General features: G+C 45.9%; 1 long non-coding RNA gene across 1 annotated transcript in view; it reads right to left on the reverse strand.

The window, feature by feature from the left end:
- The window catches only part of LOC147103352 (uncharacterized), a 100,197-nt gene that overhangs the window by 27,075 nt on the left and 58,066 nt on the right, over positions 1-15,056 (reverse strand). The window contains exon 2 of the long non-coding RNA XR_015072996.1: positions 372-643. This is a non-coding gene — a long non-coding RNA (uncharacterized LOC147103352). The remainder of the gene's footprint in view (positions 1-371; positions 644-15,056) is intronic.

Genomic DNA, 15,056 nt, shown 5'->3' on the forward strand with positions numbered 1-15,056 from the left:
TCCCATAAACAAGCTAATCGGTATTTGACGGTGCCACTTGAAGGAAGAATGTTGACTTGGCATCACAAGGACGCCCTTTTCTTCTTCAAAATAATATTTTAACATCTATCTGAACCACAGACAGGCTTCAGTTTAATGTAGTTTCCAAAGGCCACTGACTCCCAACAGTGCAGCACCCCCTCAGCACTGCACTGGAACGTCAGAGTGGATTATGTGCTCAAGTCCTAATGTGGGGCTTGAACCCACAACCTGTTACTCAGGGGAGTGAGTGCTACCAACTGAGTGAAACTGGTTCAACGGTTTATACCAATGTTTTGCCACGAGCACTTGACATCAGCATAGTTATCGTCTGTACTGACTGAGGTACTCACATTAGTGTCCTGAAAGATACCAGCCCTGAAATTCTGCGGGCGATCTCCATAACGCCATCGGGAGATCAGTATAACCCCCAGAAAAACCGTGTAAATTATGGTGGGAGATCAGGTTGGAAGGGGAAGGGTCCCGATTCCTGGCAGCTTTGCGAAAGCGAAGGTATTTATCTTCTCTGGCGATGGTATAATGGTGTCTGTGTGTCGATATTCCTTCACGATGTTATGGTGGGAGATCAGGAGAAGCCCCAGAGAATTTCCAGGCCATTGTGAACCTTTAAGAAGAGTTACATTCATTACTGTTCAGGAATGGGAAGTATCTAAAAGAGTAATGTTAAACATTAAAAGCATAGTCTTGTTTAGCAACAGGAAATAGCCAATGGACCCAATAGCTTCCATCCCCTTCTTGACTGATCTCAGCCCACTTATCTGACTTCTCACCATATCTCTACATCCCTTATCTCTCCGGAAATGCATCTAGTTGCCTCTTGAATCCATGTGATACTGTTAGCTCCAGCACTTCAGCCACTTTCTGCCAGGGGATGATTAAAGTGGACTGAACTGTTCCAAAAGACAAATCCTCTTTCCAACGTCAAAGCCTGGAAATTACTATTAATGTTCAACCCAGTGAAAACAAGTTAGCACACAGCCCAGAAAATAATCAGGTTACATAATACCAAGCAAAATTTGGTATGTCACTTTTTATGTGTGAAAAATATTATTTATCCGAGGGAGATGTTCAACAGGAGCTGTCCCTGCCGCATGGGGCTGTGATTTATGCACCCTCCATATGTTAGAGAGACTTGACAGTAACACAGTTAGGAAAGGAGAGTTAATAAAGGAGAGGGAGACAGATTGTGAACATCGCGTTGTGTTGCACTTCATAAGAGGTGTGAATCCTAAATATGCAAACAATGCTGTCCGAGAGCAAGGGTTTCATTCGGTTAATGTTTGATTAATGCGGATAAAAGGCCCTGATAGCTGTCACCCTAACTGTTACCCTGCTTGAGGGGCCCAGTTCACCAATCGTGGCTCTTGACAGTGCTGGACTGATTGTAGAGAGGGAAACACCATGCTGATACGTGGAAGTGGCAAATGAACTGGAGGAATAACTTTTTTACGCAAAGAGTGGTTAGGTTTTGGAATGCACTGCCTGATGGGGTGGTGGATACAGATTCAATAGCAGCTTTCAAAAAGGAATTGGTTAAATACGTGAAGGAGGAAAAATTGCAGGAATATGGAAAGAGCCGGGGAGTGGGACTAACGGGATTGCTCTTCAGAAGAGCCGGCGCAGGCTCGATGGGCCGAATGGCCTCTTTCTGTGCTGTACTATTCTGTGATTCTATGATAATGCTCATTAACATTGATTAAATCCTGTGGAATACCAATGAGCATGGACCTGACTGCAATGCCCCAAATAACATTGTGGGATCTATTGAAGAAGCTACAAAGATTGATCCACTTTCCCTTCGGATGTGCTTGTAAAGTGCTGCACACAGGCAGAAGAAGCAAAGTCTCTTATGTGGAGTCGTTTTCTGTGTTACAATATTATTCCCACATGAGGAAAGTGAATGGCGGTTGTCATAGCAACGCCAGACTCTTCCTCCACTCTCCATTTTGTTAACTGTAACTTTGTTCAATTTTTGGGAAGATCAATTCCTGTTGGTGTGGTTGGAGGGGAGAGAGTTCCTGGCGGGTTTGTGAAGTGAGGTGTTTATTTTCTCTGGCAATTGTATAATGGTGTCCGTGTGTCAATATTCCCTCGCGGCTTAAAGTAGGGATCTGTCCATATTCCTCGAGGATCTCTGGAGGACTAACTGCTGACCTATAATCTTCAGTGTGGTGTATGTAACCTGTTCCACCTTAAGAGAACTACCTTAAGAGATGTACTACTTTCTCTTGGCTGCTGTATACTGTAATACTGTAATACTGGTGGTGACCACACCGGTATATAAGTGTTGTGCAAGGATTTGCTGGGCAGTTCAGCCCTGACCTTCGAATAGTAAAGACCTGTTAAAAGTTATTCTTGTTGTCTGCGTCCAGTGATTGATCCTAAACATAACTGGGACATACAGACTCAACAGTGGCGACGAGTCCGATCTTACCCTGCGGCAAATTTACATCCAAGGCAGCTTCGTCCTCAAAACGGGCGTCGAGAAGAGGCATCCGCCCTCATCATCCTGCTGAGCACCATCGCACGGGAGGCATCGAGAACCCGGGTTAAAAAGAAAAAGAATTCTGAACACGAAGCCCTCCATCAGCGACAGGCAGTGATCATCCCTTCTACCATGGTGGTGGGTAAGCCGATCAGTGACACGAGCAGAAAGTCGGCCGCATTGACTGTGGAGTAGGGGAGGGAAAACGGAGGAATAAGGGCGGAGAGCTCGACCACAGCCGGTAGAAAGGGCCGGGCTGCAATCGAGGCCGAGAGGCGCAGCGACTGGGGCAGCTTAAGGCTCGAGAGCCACGGAGAACTCAAACGCAGCCGGTGTACAGGACCGGGCTGCAAGCGGGGCTGCGAGGCAAAGCAGCGTCGGGGAGTTGAGAAGCTTAAGGCACGAGAGCCGCGGAGAATTCAAACGCAGCCGGTGTAAAGGACCGGGCTGCAAGGCAAAGCAGCATCGGGGAGTGAGAACCGCTGGGGAGGCGAGAACGGCAGCAGCAAGGCAATCGCCATTGCAGCCAGCGGGGGAAGAAGGCAAACGCGGGAATCCGCCATTGTAGTCGGCGGGGGAAGAAGACGAGCGCGGGAAAGACCGCCAAGCGCGGGAAGCCGCCATTTTAGTAGGCGGGGGAAGAAGACAAGCGCGGGAAGCCGCCATTTAAAAAAATATATATATTTTAAAAACTTGCAAGGATGCCTAAACATGGGAGCATTAATACCTTTGATAGTGATGTCGAAGATTGGACCACGTATGTAGAATGCATGGAAGTTTATTGTAAAGCAAATAAGGTACCAGATGATGAGAAAGCATTAACCTTATTAAGCTCAATAGGGGCGAAGACATACGGGCTATTGAAGCACCTTCTATCACCAAATAAACCGGCGGATCAGACCTTCGCGAATATTGTTACTGTCCTGAAAAATCATTTAAACCCCACGCCGCTGATGATAGCGGAACGATTTAAATTTGACAGAAGAACGCAGTTGAAAGACGAAAGTAACGCTGAATTTTTAATTGAACTACGTAAGCTATTGAAGTACTGTCAGTTTGGGACAGGGCTAGCAGATGCGCTGAGAGATAAATTTGTGTGTGGATTGTTAAAAGAAGGAACACAAAAGCGACTGCTTGAAGAGAATGATCTTACGCTTGATAAAGCTGTCACTATTGCAGCATCGCAAGAAGCCGCAGCAAGAGGCACTGCGGAAATGCAGCTACGGTCACCGGAACTCTGCACCAATCAAATGGTCTTGAGTACAGTAAAATGTTATCGTTGTGGAAAGACAACACACGATCAGAACCAGTGCTGGTTCAAAAATCAGGAATGCAGAAAATGTGGCAGGCTTGGTCACATAGCTAAAGTATGCCAGTCAGGAAAGAAGACCAGCAACAAAAAGTCACCACAGGAAAAGTACAAAAAGGTACACAAGGTGACAGAGAACAGTTCGAACGAACAGAAGTCAGATTCAGACGCCAGCAGTAATGAACTGGGTAGTCTAAGAGTACACAACGTTGGTAAGGAAGCAGACCTCCAAACAATTTGGGTCACACTTCAGATAGCAGGAGTCCAAGTGAAGATGGAATTGGACACTGGATCGGCATTGACGGTCATGAATAAGAAAGATTACAAAAGGTTATTCCCACATATTCCCCTACGGGATACGGAGATTGTATTGAAAACATACATGGGGCAAAGAGTATACCCCATCGGGAAGATAGAGGTAAAGGTGGTCCACAAGAGCAAAGAAAGCCGAGGAATGGACTTATATGTGCGGAGGGAAGTTGAAAACAAACAGTTCCAGCATATAAATAACAAGACCACTCGGAGTTTCGAAATAGGACAACCAGTGTTAGCCCGGGACTATAAAAACGAGAAATGGCAATCTGGAACAATTCGGGCCAGACAAGGACCCCTGATGTACACGGTAGATATTGGTGAAAATGTAATACGGCGTCATGCTGACCAACTGGTAGAATCGAGAACAAGGGTTGAACCCATGGTTACGGCAGAGACAACCGTGAAAGAAGTTAGTGAACCTGAAACATCTACCTCAGAAGTGAATGTACCTGATGATGATGTCCAATCCATAAGAGACCAACTAGATGAGTCACCCCAGCAACGAGAATCAGAGACCCCTGAAAGGCGTTATCCAACTCAAATCAGGAGGCCTCCTCAGAGACTGAATCTTTGAGCTGTTTTGCATGAAGTTGTATATATATATGTTATTATGTTATGTTAAATGGGGATATAACTGTTAAGCTAAAAAGGGAGGATTGTGGTGTATGTAACCTGTTCCACCTTAAGAGAACTACCTTAAGAGATGTACTACTTTCTCTTGGCTGCTGTATACTGTAATACCGGTGGTGACCACACCGGTATATAAGTGTTGTGCAAGGATTTGCTGGGCAGTTCAGCCCTGACCTTCGAATAGTAAAGACCTGTTAAAAGTTATTCTTGTTGTCTGTGTCCAGTGATTGATCCTAAACATAACTGGGACACACAGACTCAACATTCAGCTCCTCAAGCATCTGAACCCTGTGATCTCTGAGCCTGAGCTGAATCCTCCACAAACAAGAATATTCAACCCTGATGGGGAACGACTCTCAAAGTCACTGACTGACAGACCGGTATGGCGATCGCTCAACAGTTGAACATTACGAACATACAAAATTGACGGGCAGATAAAGACCAGCTGGTCCATCAACCCTGCCCTGCACCATGATGGCTGGAGCATCGTGACTAAACACTGCCTTCCATCCTCACCACCCCCCCACAACCTCACAACCCCACAACCCCCGCTGCCATGTAATCTCCTGGGAGAGGAAAAAAAACCAGAGGAAAAAAACAAGGCCAATAAGGAAAAATATACTCTTGAAAATTTCTCTCCGACCCCATCAAGCGATTGAAACCAGCCCAGGAGGTAATATTACTGGAATGGAAGCCCTTGTGATTTATGGAGGCAGTTAGGTCATCTGAAGGAGCCCGCAGTGTGATGTGGATGGGGTCAAGGACGTCCTGGACTTGCGGAAAGCTCAATATTTGCATCAACCCAAGAGACCCATCCTGATACAAAAGCAAAATACTGCGGATGCTTGAAATCTGGGGGTTTGGAGGCGGGTCCGCTGTCAAAATCACAAAGATCGACAGCGGGTCGGTATCCCGCTGTAAACCCGCCTCCTTGTCAGTTTCCCAAGTGTCGGGTCTGTCATCACTGAACAGACCCGACACCAAGCGGCGGGTCAGCCAATTTAGATAATTAAAAGCTTATTAAAAGGTAGTTAGGAGCCATGTTCCCATGTACTTATCATTTTATCAGGTTTTCAACGAGGTTCCCGGAGAGTGGCTATCACATCAGTTAAGTATGTCGGGTTCTCGATGACTGTGGATTGCTGTGAATAGGTGAAAGCTGTGAAAGTGGTCTAAAACCTACCATTTCACAGCTGGTCACTTCCCAATCTTAGAAGCTGAAGCATTAATGATTTGGAACCCACTTTTGAGCTTATTCACTTTTGAAGTGTTTGGAGTAATCTCTCTATCCAGTGTCACCTCCTTGGAACAACCTCTCTCACCATTGACAGATTACTTCTGCCATCTTGACCTCACCTGTCATCTATTCCATCAGCATCAGTGCCCTTGAAAAAATCTTACCTTGGTCCTCAGAATCCCAATACGATCAGCCCCAACACCAGCATCACCGGGCACACCAGCAACACCAACATCCACACCAACCTTCTCCGCAATCAACTGATGCTGCACTGGATCCAGGGCATCATCACCCGTGCACATTGCAGCCCGGGACTCCAGTGATGGCCTCACCATGTCCAGATTAGCTTTACTTGATGCTCTACACCCTGGCTGCCACATGATGCACCAGGTTGGCACCACCCCACACCAGCACCATAAAATATCCCTACAATGTCCAAGCCATTCCTTTCACACTCATCACCATTGGGGGTGGCGGGGGGGGGGTGGTGGGGGTGGGGGGGAATGTTATGTCTCACCATTCACTGCAACTCACTAAGACACTTTCAAGGGTGCACATAAATCTGTCCAAGAATGCAAAGTGTTGAAAATAAAGATTTCAATGTTTGACAGCACATTACCAGAAACTTCACATGAACATTGGCTAAACCACCCAAGTGCCTACCCTTGTGTGTTCTCAGTTGGTATGCTTGCAGTAGGATGAGTGTGAGTGTGAGGGGTGGCTAGTGAGATGAGGAAGTGATAATGTAGATAGAAAGGGATGGGTGGAGGTGCAAGGTAAGTTGGTGTGAGTAAAGATGTGCAGGAGTAGGGTAGTGAAGGCAGAGTGATGGGGATGTGATGAGTGGCACAGCAGGATGAGGTTGAGTGTGGCTTGGCAGTAATATTTCGTGATCTACTGCGATCATTGAAGGGTTTGTGCCACTGCAGCCTGGTCCTCCTGACAACATCCCTGCTTGTGTCCTCCTGTGCAATGTGTTGATCTTCTGGGGAGGTCTCTTCCGCCCATTGGAAGGGAAGAGAACCTCCCTGCGTGCTGTGACTCCCACCATATGGAGGGAGTCATGGGAGAGCTTGGGTGCAGACTTGTACCTTTGTGCAGTGCTTGTCAGTGGTTGCAACGCCTCAATGCTGTAGAACACTGACAGCACAACTGTCAAAATCAATTTGGACATGGCTCCTTTAAGGAAACTGGCTGATGACGCTTCATCAAATGACGTCATCAGACCCGCTTCCTATTAATTGGCCGGGAACCTCACTGGGCGGGCTTAACAAGCCCCATTATCGGAATATCTTGTTGGAGGTCGGGATCGACACAGATGCGAGGTCCCCACACGTCCTGGACCCGCCGAGATTGGAAAAATCCAGCCCAGTGTTTCAGGTCGATGACCTTTCATCAGAAAGGGTTGCTGCAAGCATGCCTCCTTCTACCTGCCTCCCTGCAGTTCCTTCCTCCTATTGAGGATCCTGCCTCCCAAATCTTTGCAGCTGAGGGCAGGTAAGGGAGCCTTTAAATACCACCGGAAATGGCTGCCTCCCGATGTTGTCCGCCCGTGGTGGTGGTGGTGGTGGTGGTGGTGGTGGGAGCAATGTTGGCCACACAGGTAAAGACAAAAATGGTGGCGGAGCCCTGGAGATAGCATTTGGCCCCTATTTTTATACATTAATGAAGCCACCCCACCACCTGTTTCCACTGGCTGCCCAAATCAAGGTCTGACCACAATTGGAATTGGTGGACCTCCAGCGGTAAGTCAGCAGGTCTTTACCTTCTGATTTTAGTCCCGCTACCACCCAATTTATGCCAAAAAACAGAGCAGTCAGGAGACAAAAATCAACCCCACGGAATTTACAGCACAGAAGGAGGACATTCAACAACAACAACTTGCATTTACATAGCGCCTAAAACTAAATGCCAAGGCGCTTCACATGAGCCTAATCAAGCATATCCAGCCCATTGTGCCCGTGCCAGTATTAACTCTTCCACTAGAGCTATCTACTCTAATGTTACTTCCCTCCAACTGGGCCCTCTGTGCCCGTGACAGCAAAGGGGCTGTGGGCTCAGCGGGTGGCTGGGTATTTTTTTTAACTTGTAAAACTCCCTTCTCCTTCAGCGCGCCTTTCAAAATAAGGCACTGCAGCCGCATTGTGCTTAATGTAAGTGAATGCCAGTGGCCTGAGGAGAATAGCGTACAGCTTCTGTCCCCATAGTGCTTGGGATACACCAGGTGCGTTGTGGGCCTCAGACTTCTGCGCCCTGTAATGGGCCATAGGGCCCAAGTGAACATGATCATATTGGATGCCTGTTATCGTATTTTCAACCCCTTAATGGAATAAAACTCTCTTCATTCTGATAAGAACATAAGAAATAGGAGCTGGAGTAGGCCATTCGGCCCCTCGAGCCTGCTTCGCCATTCAACGAGATCATGGCTGATCTTCTACCTCAACTCCGCCTTCCCGCACTAGCCCCATATCCCTTAATTCCCTTAGTTCCCAAAAATCTATCGACCTCTGTCTTGAATATACCGAGCATCCACAGCTCTCTGGGCTAGAGAATTCCAAAGATTCACAACCCTCTGAGTAAAGAAATTTCTCCTCGTTCAGTCCTAAATGGCCAACCCCTTATTCTGAGACTGTGACCCCGTGTTCTCGATTCCCCAGCCAGGGGAAACATTTTCTCAGCATTAACCCTGTCAAGCCCCTTAAGAATTTTACATGTTTTAATTAGATCACCTCTCATTCTTCTAAACTCGAGGGAATATAGGCCTAGTCTACTCAATCTCTCCTCATAGGGCAATCCCCGCATCCCAGGAACCAGTCTGGTGAACCTTCGCTGCACTCCCTCTAAGGCAAGTATATCTTTCCTTAGATAAGGAGACCAGAACTGTACACAGTACTCCAAATGTGGCCTCATCAACACCCTGTATAATTGTAGTAAGACATCTTTACTCTTATACTCTAATCCCTTTGTAACAAAAGCTAACATACCATTTGCTTTACTAATTGCTTGCTGTACCTGTATGGTAACTTGCTGTGATTCATGTACAAGGACACCCAGGTCCCTCTGAATGCAAACATTTCCCAGTCTCTCACCAATTTTTGAGGATGTAACCGGTATTGTGGCGGAGCCACCAAAGGACTCCGAGCGGTTGTACATAATTCCTTTAACAGCAATGTAGTTACTGTCTGTGCCTGTACCTTTAATTACACTGTTTGACTGTACAATGCCAGTTACCTTTACAGCACGTGATGACGTCGTGCCGTTAGTCACGTGATGCCCCAACGGCGGGAAGAACGTGATGATGTCATGACGTCACTCTCCTGATCAGGGGATCAGTCCTCGTGGAGTCCTCAGAGAGAATAGACCTGTTATTGATGTGTCCTAGCAGTTTCCAGTTTAAACTCGTTTGTTTTGATTAAAGTTCATTAATTTAATTATCTGAGTCGAACTCAGTCTTTTGATAGGAACCTCCGTTCCTACAGTAGAATAGATAAGGGAGAACCAGTGGATGTGGTGTATTTGGACTTTCAGAAGGCTTTCGATAAGGTCCCGCATAAGAGACTAGCGTGCAAAGTTAAAGCACATGGATTGGGGGTAAGGTACTGACTCGGATAGAAAACTGGTTGGCAGACAGGAAGCAAAGAGTTGGAATAAACGGGTCTTTTTCCGAGTAGAAGGCAGTGACTAGTGGGGTACCGCAGGGATCGGTGCTAGGACCCCAGTTATTCACAATATATATTAATGATCTAGATGAGGGAACTAGGTGTAATATCTCCAAGTTTGCAGACGACACAAAGCTGGGTGAGCATGTGTGCTGTGAGGAGGATGCAGAGAAACTCCAGTACAATTTGGACAGGTTGGGCGATTGGGCAGATGCATGGCAGATGCAGTATAATGTGGATAAATGCGAGGTTATCCACTTTGGTGGCAAAAACAGGAAGGCAGATTATTATCTGAACGGCAATAGATTGGGAAAAGGGGAAGTGCAACGAGACCTGGGTGTCCTTGTGCACCAGTCGCTGAAGGTAAGCATGCAGGTGCAGCAGGCACTTAAGAAGGCAAATGGTATGCTGGCCTTCATAGCGAGAGGATTCGAGTACAGGAGCAAGGATGTCTTGCTGCAGTTGTACAGGGCCTTGGTGAGACCACACCTTGAGCATTGTGTGCAATTTTGGTCGCCTTATCTGAGGAAGGATGTTCTTGCCATGGAGGGAGTGCAGCGAAGATTCACCAGACTGATACCTGGGATGGCAGGAATGACGTATGAAGAGAGATTGGGTCGATTAGGCTTATATTCGCTGGAGTTTAGAAGAATGAGAGGGGTCTCATTGAAACTTATAAAATTCTAACAGGACTAGACAGACTAGATGCAGGAAGGATGTTCCCGATGGCGGGGCAGTCCAGAACCAGGGGTCACAGTCTAAGGATAAGGGGTAAGCCATTTAGGACTGAGATGAGGAGGAATTTCTTCACCCAGAGAGTGGTGAACCTGTGGAATTCTCTACCACAGAAGACAGTTGAGGCCAATTTATTAAATATATTCAAGAAGGAGTTAGATATATTTCTTAAAGCTAAGGGGATAAGGGATATGGGGAGAAAGCAGGGACAGGGTACTGAATTTGAATGATCAGCCATGATCACATTGAATGGCAGAGCAGGCTTGAGGGGCCGAATGGCCTACTCCTACTCCTATCTTCTATGTTTCTATTCAAAAAATAGTCAGGTTTTTCCCCCTACCAAAGTGGATAACTTCACACTTCCCCACATTGTATCCCATTTGCCAAGTTCTTGCCCACTCAGTCAACCTGCCTATATCTCTCTGCAGCCTCTTTGCCTCCTCCTCACAGCTTACTTTCCCACCTAACTTTGTATCATCAGCAAACTTGGATACGTTACACTCAGTCCCTTCACCTAGGTCATTAATATAGATTGTAAATAGCTGAGGCCTCAACGCTGATCCCTGCAGTATCCCACTAGTTATAGCCTGCCAACCCGAAAAAGGCCCGTTTATTCCTACTCTCCATTCAGGACCCAGCGCAGGAACATAGGAACAGGGGTAGGCCATTAAGGCCCTCGAGCCTGTTCCACCATTCTGATCAGCACAGACGTTGCTCAGATTTGTCACCACTGGGGCTAACATGAGAATCTCACTCAGACAATCTGGTCTGTTTGGAAATGGAATATATTCACTTGATCTGGAACCCACACTCATTGGCAATTAGGGACAGGAGATTCGGACCATTATTAAGGTAATGACAGGGATGCCCCTCTTTCAAGAAATCGTGATGATATCACTGGGAAAACTATGTTAGATACTGACCAGGACAATGGGACAACTCCCCTGCTCTTCTTCAAAATAGTGCTATAGGGTCTTTTACGTCCACCTGAGAGTGCAGATGGGGCTTTGGTTTAATGTCACATCTAAAAGACAGCATCTCCGACAGTGCAGCACTCCCTCAGTACTTCACTGGAGTGTCAGCCTAGATTTTATGCTCAAGTCTCTGGAGTGGACTTGAACCCATAACCTTCTGACTGAGAGATGAGCATGCTACCAACTGAGCCATGGCTGACAAATGCACTAATCAAAGCAGATTAGACTAGGTTTATTAGACAGACACTTAGTCACAATCGCCCACATATATTTCTCCAAATATTAATCTGTGCTTTTTAAAAATCTAAAATGACATTTGTAGTCAGGATTCTACAAAGACTAATTTTAGCAACTGCAAGGAAAGAACCATTTTTATAAACTAGCTTCGCAATTAGGTTCTATTATACAGTAAACTTAAAGGGGCTGTTGATTAATACTGTGAGAGGGACAAGCTTGGAGCTGTTGTCTCTGTGCAAAAGTTCTAGAAGCAGTGTCTTTGCTTATAGATTGTATGAGAGGGAATGATACTCACAGACAACACACACGATGATGCAAAGGCTGCGGAAGACCTCACATTGCAGTTGCTGAGCTCAGTCCTTGAGCTTTGAAATTTCTATCTCTAAACCTCTCTACCTCTCTCTCCTCCTTTAAGATGCTCGTTAAAGCCTTCCTCTTTGACCAAGCTTTTGGCCGCCTGTCCCAATGTCTCCTTACGTGGCTGGGTGTTATATTTTGTTTGATACTCGTTCCTGTGAAGTGCCTTGGGACGTTTTGCTATGTTAAAGGCGCTATATAAATGCAAGTTATTGCTGCTTCCTTCCCCTTTAATTGGACAGGTACACAAATAGTCCAAAATGGCTGTTGTGAAAATGCTAAAGATGGCACATTACAAATGCAGCCTACAGTTCCATTGGGAGGTCAGGGGCCTTACACTGTGAAATTCAATGGCTTTTCACATAACATCCTGCTGCAGTGCGACTGGTAAAAAGTACACACAACACAGGCAATAATGAGCCATGAATTATTCAGCCTCGGCAGTGTCAAGGAGCAGTGGCAGGATTTTAAGTGACTCTGGGGCTCCATGCTGGAACGGTTTAATTAATATGCCAACAGATGACTGGGAATGCCTCAGACAGGGATGTGCGTCACCTCCCCAACCCTTTATGCATTAGACAGCAGCTGAGTAAGCCTCATGCATATAATTAGGGAATTACATGTGTGAACCACTTAATTGAAAACACAACTGGGCTGAAAATGTTCTGCCACTGACATTTTTCCATAGTTTAAAGGATTGTTAGCTTTGAGTTTCACCTTCGTAGTCTCCTATCTTGAGTTTGGTTAAAGTTCTGGGATGGTTGTGAGTCATTAATCATCCATTAATTTACTCCAGGGGTTTCAGTTACATAGAAATACATAGAATTTTTACAGCACAGAAACAGGCCATTCTGCCCAACTGGTCCATGCTAGTGTTTATGCTCCACACGAGCCTCTTCCCAGCTTACTTCATCTCACCTTATCACCATATCCTTCTATTCCTTTCTCCCTTATGTACTTATCGTGCGTCCCCTTAAATGCATCTATGCTATTCGCCTCAACCACTCTATTTGGTAGTGAGTGCCACATTCTCACCACGCTCTGACTTGTCATTGTAAAGCCGGAGAGATATGCTCGCGTGGTGTGTGGATCCAATTTGAACCCCAGGTTTGAAAGACAGCTCGACACAAGGTCACAGGATAGGTGCAAATGAGGAAGGCCATTCAGACCATCTTATCTCATTCATCGAGAACAAACCTGCCGTCCCGACTAATACAGCATCCGCTAGTAGCTTTGCTTTATTTTCTGATCCAGAAGTCCATTTAGGGGTCAGCTGTGGCTCAGTGATTGCACTCTCACTCTGAGTCAGAAGGGATTCAAGTCCCACTCCAGAGACTTGAGCACATAATCTAAGCTGACACCCCAGTACTGAGGGAGTGCTGCACTGTCGGAAGTGCCGTCTTTTGAATGAGATGTTAAACTGAGGCTCCAGGTGGATGGAAATGATCCCATGGCACTATTTGAAGAACAGAAGAGTTCTTCTTGGTGACCTGGCCAATGTTTATCCCTCAACCAACATCACTGAAACTGATTATCTGATCATTTATCACATTGTTGTTTGTGGGAGCTTGCTGTGCACAAATTGGCGGCCGTGTTTCCTGTTTCATAACAGTGACCACACTTCAAAAAGTATTTCATTGGCTGTAAAAGGCTTTGGGACGTCCTGAGGTCATGAAAGGCACTTTATAAATGCAAGTCTTTCTTCTTTGTTCATTCAATGTGTTGATCACTTTGCATGAGGAAGAACGTCCTGACATCTATCTTTTGAACCTGTGTCCCTTGTCCTACCATTGCAGTTTAATTCGATGTTTACTGCCTTTAATTGCTCTTTGAGGATCCCTCTTAGTTGCATTCTTTCAAGACTGACGCGCTCAAGTTTCTTTTCCTTATAATGCAGTCCTCTGTCACCAGGGATATCCTGCCTATAATTTTTATATTATATATTCTGCAGTTTTGAAAACACTGTTAATGCTAGACTCATTTTAACCACAGTTGCACTGGCTGAAGACAGAGAGTGTTGTAGTGTATACAACACATGCTTTGTACCAGTGTCTTATGCCTCTCCCAAACCAGGGCTGCATCATTTCAAAAGAAAAATGTCATGTGGTTTGATATTTTCTAGATCACACATTCCCCAAACTTGCTTTTCTGTCCTTTCCTAAAGAGACTTGAGTTACAGTGGGGCACAGGTCCACAAAAGAAAGAAAGACTTGCATTTATATAGCATCCTTCACGACCACCGGACGTCCCAAAGTGCTTTACAGCCAAAGAAGTACTTTTTGAAGTGTAGTCACTGTTGTAGTATAGGAAACGCGGCAGCCAATTTGCGCAGAGCAAGGTACCACAAACAGCAATGTGATAATGACCAGACAATCTGCTTTTTAGAAATGTTGATGGAGGGATGAATATTGGCCAGGACACCGGGGAGAACTCCCCTGCTCTTCTTTGAAATAGAGCCGTGGGATCTTTTACGTCCACCTGAGAGGGCAGATGGGGCCTCGGTTTAACGTCTCATCTGAAAGACGGCACCTCCTACAGTGCAGCACTCCCTCAGCACTGCACTGGAGTGTCAGTCTAGATGCAGTGCTGAGGGAGTGCTGCACTCTTGCAGGTGCCGTCTTTCGGATGAGACGTTAAACCGAGGCCCTGTCTGCCCTCTCAGGTGGACGTAAAAGATCCCATGGCTCTATTTCGAACAAGAGCAGAGGCGTTTTCCCCAGTGTCCTGGCCAACATTTATCCCTCAACGCTTAAAAATGATGATCTGGTCATTTATTTAATTGCTGTTTGTGGAAGCTTGTTATGAGCAAATTGGCTGCCGTATTTCCTGCATTACAACAGAGACTACACTTCAAATGTACTTCATTGGCTGTATAGCGCTTTGGGACGTCCTGAGGTTGTGAATTGCACTGTGAAAACACAAGTCTTCCTTTTATATGAAATATTGTTCATTTACTTCTACTATTTATTCACCAATTTTGAGATACTTCATGTGACCTCCTAATGGATCTCACTCCACAGCCTCTAACTGATGCCAAGCCAAAACTGATTGGTACTCTTTTACAGGACACGGGCGAACT

Source organism: Somniosus microcephalus, chromosome 20 (assembly GCF_052327205.1).
Source record: "Somniosus microcephalus isolate GS21.2 chromosome 20, FLI_Smic_1.0, whole genome shotgun sequence".
NCBI classification, from domain to species: domain Eukaryota; kingdom Metazoa; phylum Chordata; class Chondrichthyes; order Squaliformes; family Somniosidae; genus Somniosus; species Somniosus microcephalus.